The 24,499-nt window shown below is 42.5% G+C and overlaps 1 long non-coding RNA gene across 1 annotated transcript; it reads right to left on the minus strand.

The window, feature by feature from the left end:
* Positions 1-969: 969 nt before the first annotated feature.
* Positions 970-18,610, minus strand: LOC147571164 (uncharacterized). Its single transcript, XR_015247662.1, has 3 exons — positions 18,446-18,610; positions 3,172-3,475; positions 970-1,071 (listed from the first exon to the last, which is right to left on the minus strand). It is a non-coding gene; the product is annotated as an uncharacterized LOC147571164 (long non-coding RNA).
* Between the last annotated feature and the right edge of the window lie 5,889 nt (positions 18,611-24,499).

Genomic DNA, 24,499 nt, shown 5'->3' on the forward strand with positions numbered 1-24,499 from the left:
ACGAGAATTTCCGCATTTACCTTGGAACCAACAATTCTAAAACATTCCTGCCACGATGCTTCAAAATGTCCTGTCTCATTCTTCACTTTTTTTTAACTTTTTTTTTTTTTTTTAACATGTACGTATTATTGAGAGACAGACAGAGACAGAGACAGAGCATGAGCATGGGAGGGACAGAGAGAGGGGGAGACATAGAACCCGAACCAGACTCCAGGCTCTGAGCTGTCAGCACAGAGCCCGACGTGGGGCTCGAACCCACGAACCGTGAGATCATGACCTGAGCCGAAGTCAGACGCCCAACCGACTGAGCCACCCAGGTGCACCGCCCCCTGCATTCTTCACTTTTAAAATGATGGCAGGGTTTCCTTGTTGAGAATGTTTCCATATACCCAAGGTGAATGCTACTTGCAATAACATAGGCCACAGACCAGAACAAACTCTTCATACAAGTCAGTTTCTTTGGAAGATGCAAAAAAAAATAGAAAATTAAAAAAATAAATAAAAATAAAAATACAGTGCCTGGCATATAGTGGATGCTAAGGAAATATTTTCCTGAGAAATAGTACTGTTTTACTACACTTCACAAAACTCACAACTTCAGTCAAACGGTTAAACACTTTTGAATCTAACCGTGTTTCATGTCTACAATTTCTTGATCTACATATAGAAAATCATATCCTCACAACTGTCAGGCATCTAAACGTATGATGGAAATGCTGACCTAGGAATGCCAGAGCTGACTGAGTTTTAGGAAAGCTATTCCACATCCCAGAAACTAGTAAAATGCTGTATATAAGCATACCATAAAATGAGGCCATACAATCAACCTAAGTCTCAAGAAATTAGATTCTTACCCTCAGTTCTGTAATGAAAAACAACTTTACATTTAAAACCATATCAAAATCATATCTCAAAAGCTTATCTGGCACATGCACCTTTCGTTATATTTTATACGGGCTTTGCACCCCATAATACTCACAAGATCAGCATACGTCTTACAGAGAGCTGCCAGCTTCTCCTCTGGAGTTGAAAGAGTGTTTAAGGCGTGCATCAATAGTAACACTTCTTTTCCTGATGGTCCATAAAGGAAAGGAGAAAAAAAAAAGTACCAGAAGGATAAAATTAGTCAATTCCACATAAAAATTATGTTCAGCTATCCAGATTATGATTTAAGGGGACATCAGATATAGGCTCACCAGTAAATCAGTGAAACTATTTTCAAATTCTTAATTAGAAGGGGTCAGCCTCCTCCCTGCCCCACATCGCTTCACTTAACAACTAACACTACTCGTGGTCAGCTATTTGGCAGTGACACTGTAAGAACACCACTGAATGAAAGTGTAAATACTCTAACTTAGCCACTGGTTCCAAATTAAGACATTTTACAAAGGGTAGGAATGTCTTCACACGCTTTCTGCTAGCCAAGTACAAGTATTCAAGGAAGTTTAAGACTACCTAAAGCGCACATAATCCACAGGGACACACACCTTTTCCAGTGACCAATGTGACTTATGACTGTTTCCTGGTGATTTACCAAGGATACTCTGGGTGCTAATCAAGATTAGGGCCAAGAAAAAGAAGTGAAAAAAAAAAAATAGCTCTTTCCTTGGGGGGTTTTACAAGGATACTTTAATAACTGTGCCAGGGATGGGGCGCCTGGGTGGCTCAGTCGGTTGAGCGTCTGACTTCGGCTCAGGTCATGATCTCGCGGTCCGTGAGTTCGAGCCCCGCGTCGGGCTCTGTGCTGACAGCTCAGAGCCTGCAGCCTGCTTGGGATTCAGTGTCTCCCTCCCTCTCTGCCCCTCCCCTGCTCATGCTCTGTCTCTCTCTCTCTCTCTGTCTGTCAAAAATAAATAAACATTAAAAAAAAAAAAATTTTTTTTTTTTTTTTTTTTAAACAGAGAAGAATAACGGTGCCAGGGAGAAGCGGCAGCTGAGGTAAGTGGGGGCAAGCAAAGGGTGCTTCAAAGTAAGTGATACGCTTCATTCTGTACCCTGCGGGTAGGTACCTTTTTCTTTTCTGAATTGTTCCCTCTTGTATGTAGGACGTTTCATTTTAAAAATCTGAAGACAAGTTTAATCGTTGTCTTAAATTTAATAACTTAAATTAATTTAAATAACTCTAATATTTTACAAACAACTATGCATGGGAAAGAGGAGGAGGAACAGGCTGACTTCAAAAAATACTCTGCTATGATGGCACACACAATTTTAGTAGTGAAACCATTTCTCAGTCTGTTCAAGGACAAATACAGAGGGAATACAATTACCGAATGTGTAAGAAGTAACAGTCCATGTAAACTTTAATTTTATGAAGGTTTTAAACTGTAACCATTTAAAACTATTTAACAACTTTAACCTGAAGCTATAATTTACACACATTGGTGGAGTGATGGGTTCTGAAGATAGCTGTCTTGTTGGCGAGGAATTTTAAATCCTTCTCACATTCCTGTAATGTTAAAGTCCTACAGGGTGCTCAAAAGCGGATTTTTTAACAATTCCAAGTTATAGTCAGGTACAGAACTCATGCAAATCAAACCACGTAAACGTTACGTACAGTAGGAATTTTAAAAATTGAGAAGCAACCCGTAAGGCCAAGGAGGCGTTTTAGATTTTATTCCTCAAATGTAACATACCACATTCTAAGCCCTAACCTGTCAAACTAACAGAGCAGGAGGGAGAAAACACACCCAGAAAAGCATTCTTGTTAGCCTGCTTTCTAAGCCACAGAACACATATACCGTTTCCAAATTTTAGGGAATAGTCTTTTAAATAAACTGAGGAGATACAGAGTTCTCGCAGTAATTATTGGTCAGATTTCCACTCCTCCACTCCACTCCACTCCACTCTCCATTTATTTAAAGGGTTAAATGCAGGGCAAAACAACAGCACTTCTGCCCAAAGGCCACACACTTTTTCCCCCCCAAAAACAATTCTTGATTATTCGCAGAGAAATAATGTGATTCCTATGACCAGGCTTCCTACCTCGTCATATTCTCATCCTGATTATAACTGCCAACCTGTTCCAAGAAAACAGAGGTGTGTTTTCACCTAACCACATCTTAAGACAGACTTAAAACAGACTACGTTCTGTCATTACCTGTGCTGCAGAAAGGCTAGGTAAAATGGGTAGCATGTGAAAATGTCCAAGCACTGAGCAGAAATTATTACCTAAGGTTCTTCCTTTGTTCCTGTTGCACTGTGAATCTTGCTGATCATCAGAAGGATCTTTTCCACCATCTGGCCCAGGAGGCTCCATTCTTGACTCTTGCGTGCAGTACACTGGGTTCACCAGATTCCTGTTCTTTCTTATCAAGTTACTGTCTTCATCCTCTTGCAAGGAATGCCTGCTACTTGCGCCAGCACAATTTGAGTCTTGGTGCTGAAGAGTATCGTTCGATTGAGAGTCACACAACCTATCTGCTTTCACCCCTAGCCTGCAAATTCCAGATTCATCCATTGTGCCACTCACAAGCTAGAAAGAATGAAGAGGGGGGAAAAAACTTTTTTAAAAGGACCATGGAAGGGGCTAAGTCAATTGTAATGAAGGAAGGGGAACTATGCAGTGCGTAAGAATACAGTGTTCCATCCTACATTGCTCATGTCTAAACATACCGTGTACTTTTCGTATGTGGTACAATCAGTGGGCCCATCATCATTTCACACTTTTTTTCCCCCCTCCTTTCACAGTTGTTTACAAAATAGCAATGCCATTTAGAATCAAAGGAGGCAAAGAGTTGGGGAGGACTACCATAATGGTAGAATAGAAAACCCCGAGGCTCTGTCCCTCCAGGAAGTAACATGCTGGCAGAATCCACCAGAATCAACTTCTGCAGAACTCTGGGACCTTCTCAAAACTTACAACACAAACACAAAATAAAACCTATAACCCAAACGGAAGGCTGAGCGAATGAAAAAGCAGCTGTCTTGCAGCAGGACAGAGCACTGTGGGATTTTAAACTTCCCACCAACCATTCCCTATACCCTACGTCAACAGTGACCACGGAGGCAGCAGCCCACACTCTTAGTGCCAGAGGGAACAACGCAGACATTATTTTCAAAGGATCGTGGTCCCAGTCAACCTTTCTGGCAGGTCTCTGAGAACCGTGTACGTAAGTTTGCCTCTGTTTTACTTTGGGGAGAGCTGTCCCAAGGCTGAGGTAGCTTCCCAGGATGCTCTGGATACAAACGTCCCAGCCACAAGTATTAACGTCAGCGGCTGGGTGTTATGGAACAACAATCAGGAAAAAGGAAGCGAGAGAGAGAGAAAAGCTAGAGGAGAGAGAAACTGGGAAATGAGATGATGATATAGGCTTTTTAAAAGTTCTGGCATCCGTCTGGCCTTCATGTAGAAGTGAAAGCTAACGTGTGAAAGAAAGCAAAGTTATCAACAGCCTGGCTACGCTGTTCACAAGCAAGTGGAAACATGTCTTGTGTACTGATGTGGGGCCACCCTCTCCCTCTTCATGTCCTCTGATTTCTTCCTGTGTACCCTGACTTTAGCCACCTTAAGGAGGAGGATGGCTAGGGTCGGGAGTAAGGATTCCCCACCCCCCAATGGAAGCCAAAGGCCATCCGCATGCATCCCAGCATGCTGGTGTACCGTGGACAACAGAGGGACTCAAACTTTTATGTCTCTGTTTGGAAACAGCTACTGAAGTCACTGCCCCCATCTGAGTCTGTTCCACTGATGGCATTTGGGGCACACTTCACAGATCAAGGAAGTGAGACAATCAGCCATGGGCTTATTCAACGTACTGTTACTGCGCTGCCCCAATCTGAATGTATGCTTCAGATTACTCTACAAATACATGTATACATCGGATATAAAGTGGAATATGCTGCCAGTGGGGATTCTGTCATTTGGGAAACCCACAAATAAGTGCTTCTGGCGTCCACAAATCCTAATGACGCCGTTATGTTACAAGTCTCTGTGATAAGGCAAGCAATGGGCAAGCCTACCCTACCTCACATACCCGGTGGATCCTTTTGAAAAGCACCAATTATCTTGTCCCTGGGCTCCTGCAAACGCTGAAGACTTATTATTCCAAGATGCTCTCCTGACTCTCTGGCCTGATATTCTCCTTTCGGGGTGGGTGAACTCAGTTTTTAAGACTAACAATGTAGGAAAAGCCCAACAGGTTTCATGTAACAAACTGAAATGGCCGACTCGAGGACTTAGTCAGCCAAGTCCCACCTCTACTTTACACAAAGAAGTGTTTGTTGTCATTCTGGAGGTCTGTTGCCTAAAGCAAAGCCACTGGCCCAGTGGGATTCAGAGGGGCTCTCCGAATTCCTGTCTCCCCTCCAAATCTCCAGTTTACCCGGTGACCTGGTTACAATGAAACCGAATGGCCGCAGCTGGCTGTGCTCGCTGTTTTGCCTCAGCACAAATTATGAAGAACCAAGAATGGACATGGCTGCTGCGTTAGGTGGAGTGAATTCAAGGTAACTCCTACTGCTCTGCTGCTCTGGCCGATACCTTATCTCTCCCCGATAAGACTTGTTACGGCTCACTATTTGTGGTCTCCAACTTAGAAAAAAAAGACAGACTGGTAGATTAAGGACCTCCTCTTTAGCACCACGAAATGGGGAAATCAACCAAACCCACTAAATGAATCATCTGGGTTATTCACGTAGATGCGCATGGTGAGAGTGAAAGCAAGCTGCGGATCAAGCCTGCACCACCCAGACTGCCGCCTTTGCTACAGGCTGAATTACGCTCACTGACTGCACGGATCATGGCAACAGGTACACCACCATCGTAGACTGGGCACAAAGTAAAACATTCTGTTTCTGGTGCAGACGTTACCACCGTATGCTAGGCTTGTGACACAGGCTGAGAGTCGACCCAGTTGTCTCCTCATTGGGAAGGCCACAGCACACAGGGCACTGAGTGTACCTCCTGCTGGAAGTTTGAGTACCGCTGACCTCTGAACTATTGCCAGGGCTACTGGTCTCGGGTACCCCACGGCTACCTCCTTTTCAGGCTGTGGGGTTGCCACTCCACTCTGATCAGCTGACTCTCACCACAGCAACGGAGCCCTTGCCCTAATCGATCCTGTGATCACCTCCTACAGATGACCTGTGATCTGAAAAGTGGCACACCTCTTATCAAAGACCCACTAAGAATGCAGCGACAGTCCAGGTACCCCCTTGTACCACCCATGTTCCCCCATCGTCCATAGGCACGTAGTATTACTGGGAGTTAGGACTGCCCCTCAAAAGCCATCTCAACAAGATTCCCAACAGGTGCCAGGGTAGCTCAGTCCGTGAAGCCTCCAACTCCTGGTCTCAGCGCAGGTCTTCTTCATCTCAGGGTCATGAGTGCAAGCCCCACAATGGGCTCCATGCTGGGTTCCTAATATTACCTCCCCACCTTGTCCTTATCTACACTCCTTGGAAATGCGAGTTGGGCCAGTGAATGCAGCTGCCCCCAGAAAGGGATCATCCCCTCTGTCTCCTCCCGGGTAATCATCATCATCATCATCATCATCATCATCATCATCATCATCGGGGCCAATGCGGCAAAAGAAATTCAAAGAATCCTGACCACAGCATTCTTAGGCTGATGCTTGTCTCATTCCCCCAACAGTAAAACCGAGTCACCCAGGGGGAACACTCTCCAGGTACCAAATGGGGCCTCGAGGATTCAAACGTTGCATCAGCTACCTGGAGTCTCTTGTGGGACTGACATGGTCCTAGATCACAAGGATGATGGCGGGTTGTTGAGTACAATGCCCAAGGGATATCCCTAGGATGATAGTCCACACCGGTCAAACAGGAGAGAACGCATCTCTGTGCCGTTTATACAACTTACCTCAGCCCTGAAGTACCTAACCTTTCTGGACAAAAGGACTGCCACAGGTAGGGGATGACTGGACAAAAGGTAAAGATGTATCTCCTGGAAATACCGGAGATATTTTTGCGGCAGTTACCAAAATGTACGCATTGAGGCAGTAACGGGTTAGGCGAAGGGGTGCCGGGGGTGGGGGTGGGGGTGGGGGTGGGGGTGGGGGGGGAGGGAAAAGCTCCTTGGACTGGACACACTGCTGAATGTGCCTTCCAGCCAGACAGCTCATGACAATTTGACTGCAATTTAAATGGATGTAGCTAGCAGGGGATGTCCCCGAACCTGCATCTCCCAAATAAAATACATGTGTACCTCACTGAGTGTCTGCCCTGCCTTCATTCCTCTTAGGCATCACCAGCTCATTCCAGGGGCAGAAAAATGCCATCCTCCCGATGTCATGGGCAGAAGGACAAACTGGATGGACTGGCCTCAGGCAGGCCATCCAAAAAGGGGATATAATTCAATTACTTAACTGCAAACTCTAAGACTCACCAGCTCTCTAGGGAGTTATGCTGTCAAGCACTCTGAACTTGTGCCACTTGGGGACACTGGGCGAAGTCCTCCCTGGGAAGCTCCAAAATCATAAACAACACTTTCTTTCCAAAGGTACCATGTGTACCTCGTCTTTCATGGAAGTTGTGCACTAATTTGTGTCCCTCAAGCGTCGTCTATCTTAGCGGTGGTCATAATGGATCACCAAGTGTTTAAGTCATAACAGATCATCAAGTGTTGAAGTGTTTAAATACCACTAGTACTCACGTAGCCCTCAGACCAAAATGACGCTAGCTTTGGCTCCTTGCAGGAACCCACCCGAGAACAACTAACTCCACACGTAGGTGGGTTTATGCCCACAGCGCAGGTAGTTTTATCCCCACTTTGGAAGTCATCCACGAACCAAAGGTAGTCTGAAATCTGTCCACAAAGTTAGTTGAAATGATCAACGAATGGCTTCAAGGGAGTCTCAACTCCCTGGCCAGAGTTATTAATGATGACAAAGTTGCCCTAGACCTCTTTCTTGCGGACCACTTGTGAGTGTATCTTGCCATGCCTCAGGCCAGTGGAAAGGTCAACACCGGGCCCCACGGAAGAAAGCCATCTGGCTTTCTGATGGTCTATGAGACTTCCTCAGCCAGTTACAGCAGGGCAGGGTTGAAGTTAATCCTGCCACTTGGGCTCTTCCTCATGCTTGGAGTCCTGTTGATAGTATCCTATGAGATAGACTGGAAAAATCTGGTCCTGGGCTATGCTGGTCAGACTGAACAAGTGTGGCCAATGGGCACCCAACAGAAGATTCACCAGAACCTATGACAGTGTTTCTGCCTCTCTTGTGGGCAGAGACACGACACACCTCCTGTCTTTGTTTCAGACTATCTTTTCAAGGATGCCCTGGGGAAAAAAATAAAAATGGCATTTACTCCTAAAGCAATGGGCAGATTTGCTTACTGCCTACGTTTCCAGTTGCTGCTGTAACAAAGGGCCACAAACTCAGTGGCTCATTTATTATATCCCTTCTTGAGGCTCTGTGGGAGAATCCGTTCCCTTGTCTTTTCTGGGGGCTACCTGTGTTCTTTGGCTCCTGGCCCTTTTTTGCATCTTCAAAGCCAGTAATAGCAAGTTAAGCCTCATGCATAATGCCCACCCCCCCCACCCCCCCCACCCCCCACCCCCCCACCCCCCCCACCCCCGCCACCTCGCCACCGACTCCTCTCCCCGTCTTTCCTTTGCAAGGATCCTTGTAGTTTCACTGGGCCCATCCGAAGACTCCCTCAATATCCTAATCTATGCCGCCGCATCTTTGCCAAGTCCCTCTGGACAATGAGGTCATTCATGAGTCCTGCTGAAGACATGGGCGTCCTTGAGCAGGCACTGTTCCTCCTACCACACCGCCCATTATTAACGAGTCAGATCCCCTAAACGTAGCATTACTCTTCTGAAATGCAAACATCATCTGCTTCTCTTTACACCACCAGGCTCAGGAGACAGGTGCGTGCATGAGGGCCCTCAGGTAAATGCAATTGTAAAAAACTCTTCTTTTGTCTCGAGGTTTCTCCCCGTATTCATAAAATACTGCCAAGTTATCAGTTTGCAAGTAAAGTAAAATCTCTGGCCCTCCACAGTTTCTAGTTACCATGAGTTTTCAGATTTGGGTATCTGCCCGATATTTTCTAGAAAATGAATGAAATAAGCCCGTCAGGATAAACAACAGAATTTGTTGCAATGGGAAAACTTCAAACTTTCAAATGAAAATCAGAATTTTGGATAATCTCAGTCAGTCACCATGACTCCAGGAGCTTCCCAGTACATAATGGCTTTTCTGCTGAGAGTGATAATGATATCAGCAAGTATGATTGCCTAATGTTGGATAACAACATTTGGAAGAAGAACGTAAGTCAGTGAATTCAGTATTTTCCACAGGACAATGCATTACAAGATGACTGAAAGGCATAGGATCCATCTGAACCATGAAATACAGCATTGGGTTTTCACAGGACCCGTTAAAATTTTTTGGTAGCACTGTAGACTCCAAACTGTGGAGTCCTTGGTGCTTTTTAAGGAGTTTTAAGAATAAAATGAAGTAACATTTAGATAACTTCTTAGGCCTGAGAAATTAAGAACTGCCGCCCTCAGGTGTAAATAAGGACACACACACAAGAAGATGGCAGGAATAAAAACATAATCTAAGAAGAATTTGTACCTTACAAATGATCTGGCAAATCCAATTTTAGGGAAAATGCCCTGGCACTACGTGGGACAACAGGACCAACCACTTCCTTCTTGGTCAGCTATAACTCATAAGTAAGTTATATTTATTTTTTAAGTGACTGGCATTCCCAAGCCAGGATAATCCAAATAGGAGGTGAGGAAAAATGAATCCTAAGCATTTCCCCTTGCTCTTCTTCACTGCTCTGATTAAACCATCTGGAACAGTGATATAATCCCTCATTTAATACTCAGAAATCCTTTACAGGCAGGTATAATGAACAGTCCCGGTGATGAGCAATTTTAAGAAGTCTGTCCATGTACAAGAACCAAAGATATGGACAAATGAAAATGAATTATCATTATGACCTATCACATTCTGAAGAGTAAGTTCTTCTGAAAGTGGTAATTGAGCTCTGGTAGGCAATAACATATGGACAAAATAACTTAGTAGGAGTTACCACAAATACTCCCTGCTGGCAGGCAAAGCATCTGGGAGAAGAAATATAAGTGCTAAATATAGGGATGAAGAAATCTAATTTTCTGCAGCACTGAAGAAGCCAAAATTGACCAAAATAGTTTGGCAAACGGTCTGTTATGAAAAGGGTCTTATAGAGTTTCTAGTTTTATAATCTCCACGCTAGTAGTATACATACTAGTAGATTCCTTATAGACGAATTCTAAAATGATAGTATATTAGACTAAGTACTTTGCCTTTTAAAACAATCACAGAGGGTTATATATTTCAGATTTCATACCTGTGGCTGTTTTGTCTATAAAACTACGATGAGCTAAAAACCACATCTAGCTCTAACTATATGTAATTCAATGACTATTTGTACTCTGAGAGATACAGGTACAAATCTGTATTGATACTGGCAGCCAAAATAATCAGGAATCCAAAGATTTTAACGTCCACTGAAATATGCTTGGACCTGACCTATTTTGCAGAGTGGCAGGGGTTGAGTCACACAACTAGCATCTTTAAAGCCAGACAGTCCTAAAATATAAGATGGTCCTCTACTTTTATGGGTTAGCTAAGTGCATCATCTGTGTCCCAATTTTCTGAAGCCACCTTTCTCCAGCTCCATGTGGACCAATCATCATGCCATTTTGAAACATCAATGCTTTTTTCATTTGTCCTACTTTCCCAGACCACTTTAGCGTTTGTTAACACACAATTGTGGACTTTCTTCAACAGAACTTAAAAATGGGTCTCTCTACTTCACACTTTAAACAATGGTCAACCTGTAATTTACCTAAGTTACACTTTGAGGTGCTTTTTCCGAGAATTCCAGTGCACCCATACCTCCAAATCTGTATCCAACGTCCACGTGGGGCTCAAATGAGTGAAACCACAGGTATGAAGCCTAGACGGTTCACAATCCACCTGGTCTCTAGATCTCACGAGATTTCTTGACACTTCCTAATCACATCCTACCCTTAATTAAATTTATTTTCATTTAGTAAAACTATTACTCATTTACTTGCCACCAATGTTTGCTCACACTCAGCAAGAAGGTTTTGCCCGTTATACCCTTAACAACTGAGGATTGTGCTAATAAGAGAGAGCATGAGACATATGGAACAGATAATGGTCTTAGAGCCAAAAGAGCCCAATATTTTCACATATCACTTACCACGTCCTGTGCAGCCATGGTGAGAGCTAAACACTTGTTACCTCATCTGTAAACTGGATGGACAGTACCTACCTTATAGAGTTGTGAGAAAATTTGCTATGATGAATATAAACTGCTGGCCCACAGCGGAACTACTGTAATAATTTGTGAATGAGGAATTCTGTAAGATGCATGCTATGTTAGCTTCTTATTACTGTTGTTAACAAGTTACTATCAACCTAATGCATTAAAAATTCACATTTATCATCTTACAGTTATGAAGATCAGAAGCTCTCAGGCCTCCTTCTCGAGGCTCTCAAGGAGATGGTTTTCACACCTTTTCCAAGTTCTAGAGACCACTCCTTTCTCCACCTTCAAAGTCTGCAGCAGATTCTTCAGATCTCTCTCTGATACCTGCCCACATCTCCTTCTCTGAGTCTCACACTCCTGTTTTCCCATTATAAGGGTGCTTGTGTTTACACTGAGCCCACCTACCCAAATAATCCAGAACAATCTCCCCATCTCAGCACACCACTTAATCATTAAGTGGGAAGTTCCTTCTGCAGGATAATATACCCACAGGTTTCAGAAATTTTTTTCTCTTACCACATGTTAACACAACAACATTTCTTAAAGAAGAAATGATGTTCTATGGCATAAATTCTAGAAGCTATTATTCCCCACCACACCAGTCTACCTTATAGAAGTAGAAAAAATGTCATCATAACAAGTAAATATTGCTTATAGCAGGTTAAGCGGTGGAAAGTGGGAAGACGGGAGGGGCATTCTGGAAACAGAATTAAAATCAATTCCCAAGACCATAAACATTAACAAAAGTATTGTGGTAGCACAGGGAGACCACATTGGTTATCTGGTAAATCTTTTCCATCAAAGAGCAGAATTTACACAGTCGTAACTACCAACATAAATTCAACTAGGTCATGGATAAAACCACAAAACTATAATCTCTGGGTCTGAATGGATACTAAAGGTCACCTAGTATCTATATCTACTCTCTTTAGTGCTGCTGAATACTAATATTAAATTGGTATATGCTTTAGATGTTTTAAATACAGTCACACCCATTTGATTATCTGAAAGTTACTTACAATCATATTGGGACCATGGGGAAAAGGAGAGGTAAGAAGAAAAAGGAGGAGAAGGAATTTATTTGGGACATTACTTTAAACTCTACTTTACATAAACAACAAGCGTCCCTGAAGCAAGGTCTGTCATTTGCACTATCAATTATACAATTATGTATCAATTCTAGATAGTCTACAGATAACTCTAGACAATCACAATTGTATACTAACTATAGATAATTCATTAGGAGCTATTTCACCTAACCAAGTTTAAAAAAAAAACAAAACATTAACTAAGTGTGTTATCTGGATACCACTGCTTTACAAAATTAAGCTTATGCAACAGGGAGGGACATGACTGAAAATAATGAGGCAGGTTTTCCATAAACCCATTCCTCCACTAAGGCAATGATTAAGCTCCCCAAAACTGTCCAAATACACCTTTTTTTTTTTTTTTTTTTTTTTTTTTTTTTTTTTAGAAGTCTGGAATATAATCAACACAACCACCAGGGGAGGGCTAAACGAAGAAAGCAGCTACTGCATATCTGTAAGAGGACAGCGTGACTTTATAATTACCTGCCTAACATACACTAACCACAGCTTGAAAGCGGCTAGCATTCCTGGTGTGGTTTGCTGGTGGCAGAGTGGCTAATAGAAACCTTGTTCTTAAGAGCACTGATGATGGGTTTTGACCCATACAGTGGCTCCAAAGGAGCCTTTATTTTGCTACTCTCAAAACGAACTCCCTTGGGCTGGTATAGCCTCCGAGTGCCAAAGTTGTAGTAACAGCCACAGCCACCATTCCGGGCTAAGAATAACAGGTAAGGCAAACAACCTAAAAATGAGAAGGTTGGAGAAGAAAGACAGATGGAACAGAGCTTTCAAAAGGCTCCAGGTATACCAGGGAAATCCAGAAGACCAGACATATGTAAGAGCAGGATATGCTCAGAAAAGACCTTAACGATCCTAAGGTTTTACATCCTGCTATGTTCAAGAAGGAAGTATGCGCTAAGGCAAGTTTTAAATGGCCGAGTCAAGCGTTAACGGAGTTCCCTAAATGAAACCCACTTGTAAAGACTGAGTTTGGTTTTTGTTTTTGTCACTCCCAGCTTTCAAGGAAGTTATCTTTCATATCATTATCTAAAACAGATGACTTCCAAGACCATACAAAGTATATATTATTTTCGCAAAACAGCTCTCCATAAAGAAACCATAAAAAGTTAACTGAACAAACAACTATAATCTATCACAAGCAGCAAGAACCCTAGCTAGTGGGGGAAAGATTCTGGTATCCACAGTTCAGTACTCACAACTGCACATTTCTTACTCACTGCCTTCTCTTGACCAAAGTTCAGTCAACCTTCTTTCCATTCCACAGACCCCTAATTTCAGGCTTACCCATGAGTAAGCACTAAAACACAGATTATTCCCCCTATTAAGAAGTCACCCCAAGTAAGAGCTGAGACACACAGCCCATCATGCCATATGCTCACTTTCTTTGCTTGCTCATTTCCCCTGAAAAAGTTTTTACTAATCTTGCTTATCCTCCCAATAAAAGAAAAACCACTCTCTGACTGAGATACTTTCAGATTTCTACAATCAGAATGTTCTCCATATTGCACCGGTCTCTTTAAATAAGGTGTCTTCTTACCAAATCAGAATTTGTTTTTGTTTGATAGTAACATTCGCCACATTTAGTTGCCAACAAAAAATTATAATGTGTGCAAAGAAACACGGAACTATGGGCAAATCACAGGAATAAAACAAAGTAAGAGAAAACGTCCCTTAGGAAACCTTGGTGTTGAACTAATTACATGCATGTTTTGAATTACCTGCTGGTGTAAATATGTTACTGAGAAAGTTTTAAAAATAATAAAATGTACGGGGTGCTTGGGTGGCTCAGTCAGTCGAGCGGCCAGCTTCAGCTCAGGTCATGAACTCAGGTCATGGGTTCAAGCCCCGCGTCAGGTTCTGGGCTGACTCCTCGGTGTCTGGAGCGTGCTTCAGATTCCGAGTCTCCTTCTCTCTGCCTCTCCCCTGCTCATGGTCTGTCTGTCTGTCTCTCTCTCTCTCTCTCTCTCTCTCAAAAATAAACATAAAAAAATAAAATAAAATTTATATGGACAAAGTGCGAAATCGGGAAAACAATGTATGTACAAAATAACAGCATCAGTAAATAAAAGTCAAAAAAAGAACCACAAACAGAAATTCCAGACCCGAAAAGTACAGTAACTGAAATGAAAAACTCATGGAAAAGAGATTCAACAGCAGAGTTTTTAGCAGGCAGTAAAATCAGTAAACTGGAAGTCAGGTCAACTGAAATGGTACAGTGTGAGAAACTGTATGAAAAAGTGTGAGAAAGAAGAATGAAAAGAATCAACATGCTTAAGAGAACTGTAGGCATACCAGCATACGCATGATGGGAGTTAATGAGGAAGTGAATACAGAAGAGCAGAAAAAAATATTTGAAGAAAATAACAGCCACTAAGAGACAATAAAAAGTGAAAAAATTTCTCGTATCTGATAAAAACTATTAATCTACACATACAAGGAGCTCAACAAACTTAAGATACGATAAATTCAAAGTCTGTCCTTCAAAACAAAAGAGGGCATTAAACATCTCCAGACAAACAAAAGCTGGGGGGGATGGTGACAAATGGTAAGTGGAGTAATTGTGTTTGTCGATCATTTCATAATGTATTAATATGTTGAATCAGTATGCTGTATGTATGCCTGAAAATAATATAATATTGTACATCAACCACACTTCAATAAAAGTAAATAAAATAATAAATTCAAAGCAAAAGAGAAGGAGAAAATACTTTATTACCAGACCCACACTACAAAAAATGAAAATGAGGATCAGATTTGAGACATTTGAAAATGAGACAGAAATGAAAGGATACTACTCATCAACTCAAAGCCATACAAAACAATAAACGACGAAAGGTACCTACATAAGATAAACACAAAAGCCAGTATTACTGTATTTTTGTTTTTAACTTCCTTTTTTCCCTAGGTGATTAAAAGACAAACTACAAACAAAAATAAAAACATTTCATCTATAAAGATGTAATTAATCTAAGACAGTACAACAAAGAAGATGGCAAAACCGTCTATGAACAGACTTTCAGTATACTACTGAAACAAAGTTGGTAGTAAGTCAAATTCATTTGTTATAAACTGAAGGGGCCAATTGTGATACCCAGAAAACAACTATAAAACTGACCAATAGGGGCGCCTGGGTGGCGCAGTCGGTTGAGCGTCGGACTTCGGCCAGGTCACGATCTCGCGGTCCGTGAGTTCGAGCCCCGCGTCGGGCTCTGGGCTGATGGCTCGGAGCCTGGAGCCTGGAGCCTGTTTCCGATTCTGTGTCTCCCTCTCTCTCTGCCCCTCCCCCGTTCATGCTCTGTCTCTCTCTGTCCCAAAAATAAATAAACGTTGAAAAAAAAAATTTTTTTTTAAATAACAAAAAATAAAATAAAACTGACCAATATACACAAAAAGAAAGGAGGAAAAAAAAATTCTACACTACAAAAAAACACAAACACAGAAGAAAAGGCAGTAACAGAAGGAAAAAAGACTCATACGAAACAAATAAAAAATTAGCAGAAGTAAATTCATCCCGGTTAGTAATTACGTTCAATGTAAATGGAGTAAACTCTCTAATTAAGGGGCCAAGTACGACACATGGATTTTAAAAATGAGTAGTCCAACTAACCGTTTTCTACAATAGACTCAGACACAAGGACACGAACAGTATGAAAATGAAAGCATGGGGAAAGGATACTTCATAAAAACAGTAACTAAAGGAAAGGTAGAGGGGCAATGCTAAAATGAGAATCGGCTTTAAGGCAAAACTTGTTACAAAAGGCAAAAGCATCATATTCTGACAAAAATGTCAATCCACAAAAATTAACAATTACAACTTTACATGCATCTAACAGAACCCCAAAATATATAAGCACTAATAAACACAACAAGGGAAAAACAGGTACTTCTGTAATAACAGAACCCAATCAAAGCCATCGTCTTAACAGAGGAACAAGGGAGTCACTTGGGTTTTAACTGCCCCAATATTTAAAAAATAACCGAATAATTACACATTATTTCTGCTTCCTGAAAATATAGGGGAGAAAAGAGGAAAAGAGGTTTACCTTGAGAAGTATTTTTTTTTCCAAGTCAGTGAGAAAATTTAAAAATTAAAGAATGTACCTAAAGGTGACTTCTGCAGATAGCAGATATTCACCCAACTTGAAATTAAAAAAAAAAAAAGAAAAGAAAAGAAAAAGAGAGAGAGAGAGAGAAAGAGAGGAAGGAAGGGAGGGAGGGAGGGAGGGAGGGAGGGAGGGAGGGAGGGAGGGAGGGAGGGAGGGAGGAAGGAAGGAAGGAAGGAAGGAAGGAAGGAAGGAAGGAAGGAAGGAAGGAAGGAAGGAAGGAAGGAAGGAAGGAAGGAAGGAAGAAAGAAATAAAGAAAGGAAAAAAGAGAAGAAATTCCAAATGAATACCTTATCCTGTTAACATTTCAATCCCAGTTAAACGAGAAGTCAAAACTAGAAAAAAGCCCAGAAAAGCATAAGCAGAGAACTGTACAGTTGGTAGACAAAAATGAATCAGCTGAGACGCTATCATTTTCAGACTATTCGTGTCCAACTATTAACACAAAGGGTCATTACCTTAACCTTTCTAATCTGGTCATTTAAAATACTAATTGAATAGGCCTTGTTCCTAATCCAACCACTTTCTATCCTCATCCGAAGGAGCATAAAGCAGAACTTATGTTACAATTTTAATCAGAGTTCTCCCTGGGGGAAGGATCTCTAAAATCACTGCCACACAAAGTGACAATTTTGAATTTCTAGGTTGAATTTGCGACTTCGCTTTCAGTGCTGCACATACTGGATCTTTCCTGCACATCTTTCTTGCGTGGAGAGTGAGAAGGTGCGGGGCGGAGGGGGGGGGGGGGGGGGGGGCTTGGGGGGATGGGGGTGGACCCAGAGAAGTTAGTAACCCATTGTACTGATACCTGAAAATACTTAACATTGGAAACAGACCCCAAAAAGCTAGTTCTTGACACTTTGCTCAGTTATAAACTTGACCTTCTGAAATTCATTAAACATGTTAGAAAAATATGATTTTATGATTTCATACAGGAGTGAATGTTTTAATATGTTCAAGTGAAGGGAAAAGAAACGGGATTTCCAAAGCCCTCGTCTACAATTCTCGGCAACAGGGCTGCGGAAACAGCATACTGTTAAGGAGCGCATCCGCATGCGTTGCGTGACCGTTCCCCAATTCTACAAACCGATCGCAAAACTAGTGGATTCTCCCATTCTTAAGGAGGTCTCCACTTTCTTGTATCGAGGGAGTGAAAACTCCTTGCCGTAAGTAAAATAACGGAAATTTTCTAGAATGGGTCCCACATTGAGACAGCAAAGGCCAGGCAGGGGTAAGCCACTCAAAGCACAGGAAAAAAAAAAAAAAAAAGAGAGAGAGAGAAAGGAAGAAAAACGTAAGTTAGAAACACAAGTTATTACACGACGATCCTGCCCAATTGTGTCGGACTGAAGTCCTCTGGCATCACCTCGGCATCGCTGCCCCCGCGTGTCTCCAAACGGGTGATGCCAAGAGCCAAGGTCCAGGAACCACGCGCCCACACCAGCTACTTCACAGCACCGGACCAGCCTGTGTGGTGGCGGAAAGGAAAGGCAGAGCAGGAAAAGGAGACGCAGCGTAGCCAGCGCCTCCGCGCCATTGCCGAACTACGCAATAGCTCGCTAGTTCCGCCAGGGCGCATCCAGAGCAACTCTGTGCACCCACCAAAGTCCCAGGGCTAGCTATTGACCTCAGTCCCGTCTCCCGACTGTGGTGCCCAGCGCGGGGAGCACTGGGAGCAAGATCACCAGGCTCCAAGGCCCCCGCAGCGACATTCGCACGTGGCTGTCACACCTGGCTCACCCGCACCTGGCCTTCAGATAGGGCTGCGTCCCCTGCCCTTCCTTCTCAGCCAAGCGCCCCCAAGCCCTAGCGGTCTTCCCCACCCCATTTAGTCCTACACACAGGTAAAAACACACACTCGCTCCCACAGTCATCGCCCGGGAGGAAACAAAGCCAAATGTTCGTCTCGTGGCAAAGGTTACCAAACAAGCGTTAACAGCCAACACGTAAAAAACAGTATTCTTCCTCACCTTTTACCTTGTAGTCGGTGGCAAGCCAGGCATTTCCCCCAGTGACCTAACTGAGGATGGTGGGTGCCTCTTTCAGCACTACCAGTTTCACCTGAGTCGCGAAGGATTGACGCAAGCAGCCAAAATGTGCAAGCAATTTAACCAGCAGCACGGAAGCTTTCAAACCGTAGCTTTCAGGGTCTGTACCTCGGCAACCAGTCACGCACGAGAGGTATTTCACGTGACCGGAGGAGGTTGTCCTTAGAGGGGAGGAAGTCGGGCAGGATGGGGAATGTTAAAGGCTACGCCGTCGCTCTTTGGGGCCAAAGTTTCAGTAAAGGCCGTGAGGCGTTGCCAAGTCCGGGGTAGAGACTCCGGATCGAACTGGAAGTGGCCCTCCGAGCAAGCTGCGTCGCTGTAGCTCCCAAGCCCACAGCGTACTTCGGGGCTCTGAAAAAGTGAGCGTGCCCACTGGGCTGCGTAGGCAGCCTTCTGGGATTTGTAGTTTTCCGAGGAAAAGGTCCTGCTTATGGAAGGTATTCGAAGAACTTAAGAGGTATTCCAGTGTTTGGGAATGTAATAGACAACAGATCAGCGTTGAGTGAAAGCAGCCGTACACTTGTGTTTTAGTTGGATTAACCTAAGGTGTCCTCACACTTCTCAAAAAGTGGAAGACTATTGGCTTTCGTGATTTGTCTGGTCTCCAACACTTGCCCAGAGCCTGCCCTGCCAGCAGAACTTTGACTGTCATTTACCAGTTACAGCTTATTGGGAGATAGGGCTCTGGTCTTGCTGAGGGATTGCTGACCAACCCGGGCTTCCAGAACAAAGCTCCGCAAATAGTTGGCCTTTAAGTATTTCCTGAATAAATTCTACTGTGTCCATCATCTGTTTCATTGATTACATTTACAATAAACTTGGTTTGCTGAATAGCTTTTCTTTGTTGTTGTTAATATGAAATGTTGCTCTGAGGGTTCCTGATACATTTGATACATGTTTCCATCTGATACAATTAGAGCTCCAAGAATTAAGACTTTTTTTAAAAAGGTATAATTCACTACATCAAATTCTCCCATTTTTAAGTATGCAATTGATCATTTTCATCATATCCATAAAGGCGTGTGATCATTACTATACAAGTCCAAAATATTTTTGTCACCTTCACACACACACACACACACACACACACACACACACACACCGTGCTCACTAACAACCACCTCACATTTTCCCTTCACCCTAGCAATTGATTTCTTTTGATTTCAAGATTGTAGTATCCATGAGTTCTTCATTCTTTCTAGGGCTCATTATATTCCTTGGATTTACCACATATTCTCTATCCATTCATCTGTGGATGAATATTTGTATTGTTTTCAAGTTTTGTCAATTGTGAATAGGGCTGCCATGAACATTTCTGTACAAATATTTGTGTGACCATCTGTTTTCAGTTCTTTTGGGTGTATACTTAAGAATGAAATTGCTGGATTATATAGTAGTTGTATGTCTAACTTATTAAGGAAGTGACAAAAGTGTTTTCCACAGCAGTTGCACAATTTTATGTTCCCACTAGCGACATATTTATCCACATTACATTCTCGCCAACATCTTCCTAGTATTCATTCGTTTGATTATAGACATCCAGTGGTACCCTGTTATACTTTTGACTTGTGCTTCCACATGTTTAATGATATTTATCATCTTTTCCTGTGCTTATTGGCTGGCCTTCTGGAGGAAGGGTCTCTTAAGATCTTTTGCCATTTTAAAATTTGCGTTGTCTTTTATCATGGAGATATAAGACTTCTGCGCACATTCCGGATATAAGCCCATATCAGATAGGGTTTACAAATATTTTCCTCCATTCTGTGAGTTACCTTTGCACTTTCTTCATGATTTCTTTTGCTCCACTGTTGAGTTATTTCTAGAGAATGTATTCTAAGTCCTGAAGGGTAAATGGGGAATTGCTGAAACGACAGCAGTGTTCTGGTCTCAAGGCTCTTGGATGCGATAGCATTATCAGAATAGAGCCCCAGGATCCCCCAAAGGATAGTTAGGTACAAAATTGGTTGTAACTTCCTGGCACTCATTGGAGATGCACGTACTCCCTGCATGTTTTTCACATAAACATCAGAAGATCCTTTGTTTTCTCGTCCTATACTTTGGTACTCTTTAATACTCGTATCTGATAAAATAAGAAATAAAAGCTACGTGCAGTTAGCCGCAGCTACTGTTTCCACTGGCTGAGGCAGCCCTGCATGTTCACTCAGTCTAAGTGTCTGAGAACTTTTCCTTTGGTGCGCAGTAACACCCCACAAAGGTTTTTGATATTGATGAAACCCAATTAACTTATTTGCGCATAAAACTTATTTTGCACTTGTACTTTGATGTCATATCTCAGAAACCACTGCCTAATCCTAGAATGTGGTGATTTATGACTATGTTTTCTCTGAAAAGTTTTAGAGTTTAAATTCTCATATTCATGAACTTACACCATTCTTAATAGTTTTCGTATATGGTGTATCATGGAGTCCAACTTCATACTTTATTTGTTGATAACTTATCCTAGCACCATTTGTGGAAGAGACTATTTTCCCCCATTAAGTGGTTTTGACATTCCTTCTAACCATATGTGTGACTATTTATTTCTGTCTCTAAATTTTATTTTTACCTCTATGTGTATTTATATGCCATTACCATACTCTTATTTGATTTTGTAGTACATTTTGAAATTTGGAAGTATAAGTCGTATGGTTTCAAGATTGATTTGGTTTTATGGGTCCCTTGTAAGTCCGTGTGAATTTTAGAATCCCCCTGTGCGTTTCTAGGAAAACAAAATAAGCACAGGTTTAAAAAAAAAAAAAAAAAAAGCCAAGAGATGCTTTGAAAGGGATTGCTTTGAAGTGGCAGATCTGTTTGGATCATCTGCAGGCCACCTGTTAATGAGCACTGCTGCCCCAACAGTCTTCGGTCCTTTCATACATGAGCACAGAAGGCTTTGCACTTGTTTTAAGGTCCTTTTAAAATTTCTTTCAACAATATTTTATAGTTTCAATGTACAAATCTTGCACATCTTTGGTTAAATACATTCCTATATATTTTATTCTTTTTGCTGCTCCTGTAAATGGAATGTTTTCTTAATTCCATTTTTGGACTATTTGTTTCTAATTTATAAAAATACAATTAGTTTTTAATGTGTTGATCCTATTTAATGCCACTTTCCAGAACTTATTTATTAGGTCTAATAGAAATGTTTATTGTGTACTTACGTATGCTTGTGTTCGTTAGTATTTTCCACACTGGATACAGAAGCATGTTTTTGCAAATAGTATTACTTTTTTCTTTGCAAATATGGATGTGTCCAGTTATTCTGTTTCTCCTTAGTGTTGAAGGTTTTGGGAGATGCTTTGAGTCAAAATGGGACCTAACTTTCCAAGATAAAACTTACACGACCAGATTAAATAAAGACAAGACTTAATATTTAGCCCTTATTTGTCAAGGAAGGTTCCAGAGCCTCTTATCTATTGAAGGAGAAGTCAGAAAAAGGCTTTGATAGAATTCCCTTTCCCTCCTCCTCCCCACCCCCTACCCAGCTTCAGGCACAATTATTGGCAGATTACTGGGCACTTATGATCACCTGCAGCCAGGCAGTGTGATCATTTCTTGCAGTTGACCAGAGCCTAAAGCTTTCTTGTGCTCGTAGGTGCCTGGTACTCAGTGAAAGAGCACCGACTCACCCTAAAATACTAGAAGATGACCTTCTAATTTGTGAAAACTGGGCCATGTCTGATATATTCACACTATCTCTGCAGCCCACTGCTCTTATATATTCACACTATCTCTGCAGTCCACTGCTCTTATTTACCCTTAAATCTACATAGCAGAAAAATCACAATTCCACCAAGGATAGATGGGAGAAAGCTCAGCCAGAGCTACCAGCCTTGACAGGCTTTTGCATCCCTCAAGATAGAACCCATGGGTTTTATGGAAGTGCTATCCCAACTGGCATTGTAGTGTTCACCAGTGACTCTGTATTTCTTTATGACTTCCTCATTCAGTTGTGGCTCATTTCACAAAACAGAATAAACACATGTTCAAAGGCAACAAAACTGTTCTTTCTGTGAAAACTAGTCTTTCAGGACTCTGAAGTTCTGGAATACCCCCTTCTGTTCCTACCCTGTGACATAGACTGAGAGCCAGGGCCACACAACTGCGTTTCCACTCAGCCAGGTAAAATCTCAAAATTTACAGGTTGAAAAGTAACACATGTTGCCAAGTCACCATTACTCTTCTTCTCATTCTCCGTGGGAATTATATTTAATCATGGTGACTCTCCAACCCACCCCAGAACTTATTCAGCTGTCCCTTTAGGAATACACTCCCTCAAGGATTAGAGCAAGAGTTAAGATGGTGGGGAAGTAGGGGGACTCTGGGCTTTCCTTGTCCCTCAAACACAACTGGATTAAGGTCGGATCACTTGGAACACACAGAAAATCCATCTGTGGAGAGGCAGAAGGATCTCCACAGTTGGAAGAAGACAGCTTGGCAGGATCGAGGTGCGTGGAAGTGGATTGGGGGAGAGAAAAATGGCAGAGCTGTGGAGGAGAGTGAGCCATTTTTGTGGAGACAAAAGGGAGACAGAGAAACAGGGACAGAGAAAGTGTGGGATCATTTCACACAAGGGGAAAACTTCTCTCTGGACCACAGAGTGGAGAGCGACAGGTTCTGAGGGTTGCTCTGTGTGTGTGTGTGTGTGTGTGTGTGTGTGTGTGTGTGTGTGTGTGTGTGTTTCAATCAGCATTTGGAGCTCAAACTCCAAGGTTTGGGAAATGCGTGACTTTCTCTGGGGAGGGTACGTGAGGTGCACTCCTGGACAGGTGGGGGCTGGCCCCAGAGGGCGTAGGGTGGTATAGAGATCTCCAGGGTGCACGGGGAGGGAACCGTGCCCTTCTGGGAGTACTTTTGGAGCAGGGTCTATTACCTCTTCAAGGACAAAAGACCCCGCAGGTGCCAGCCTAAGGCTTTTCGTCAGCAAGGGAGAGAGGTGCACCCAGAGGGAGTATAAACTTTGCTGCTGTTAGCTGTTCTGCCTCATAGATTTGGTGCTCTCTGCAGGCATGGGAGTGCTTTTCAGGGACAAAGGATATCAGATACAGTGTGGAGAGGCTCTACTCCGGTGAAGGCTCTACTCCGGAGAAGGGTCTGCACATGCCCAGTTTTTTAAGACTTTGGGTTTGGAATCCCAGCTACCCACCAAAGATAAAACACAGGAGAACTGTGGTGCAGGGTGAGCTGTCTGCCACCACTATTCTATGAGGGCTGCCTGAACAACAGGGGTGTGAGATCCCCAGTCCAGGGAAGAGAGATTGGGGTGGCGCCATTTCCTCCCAACACCCATGCAGTGGGACTTCAGAGAGCAATGAACAGTCCCCAAAGGAGGAAGGACCAGCTCAACACAAACTCTGCCCCCCTGTGCCTGAAACTGCATATTTTCTGGGTCAGGACTTCATCTGAGCCAAGGAAGTGGGCTGGTCTTCCAAAAGCCCAGCACAGACAGCACCCCCCATAAACCGAGTGTACTGAAGATCCAGTGTTTAAAACAACACTTAAAGTTTAGGTGGAAATAGGACCAGGTTTGATTTATTTTTTAATTTTTTTTTCTTTTTTTTCTTTTTTCTTTCTCTTTTGGAATCAGGCTCATAATTTCTTTTTTATTTCCTTCTCTCTCTTCCCTTGCTTGCTCTCTCTCTCTCTTTCTCTCTCTGCATCAGATTTTTTTTCTTTTTTCTTTTTCTTTCTTAAATCTTTTTTTTTTCCCTTTAGAATCAGGCATATAGATTTTGATTCTCTATTTGATTTTTTTGTTGTCGTTACTTTCCTTCTCTCTTTTTTTTGGTATAAAGTTTTTTTTTCTCTTTTTCCCAGGCTTACTTCAAAAAAAAATCAAAGCACACCTGGTTTAAAGTTCAAACACTCAGCTCTAAAAGCAAGGAGGAGCTCTGCAGAGGAGTAACCAGTGGGAAAGAGAAGCCAAACACAACAGGACAGTGCACACAGCATGCACCTGGAATACAACCTGAA

The sequence above is a fragment of the Puma concolor genome, unplaced genomic scaffold (assembly GCF_028749965.1).
Source record: "Puma concolor isolate L17-30 unplaced genomic scaffold, mPumCon1.1.hap2 unalloc_scaffold_5, whole genome shotgun sequence".
NCBI classification, from domain to species: Eukaryota; Metazoa; Chordata; class Mammalia; order Carnivora; family Felidae; genus Puma; species Puma concolor.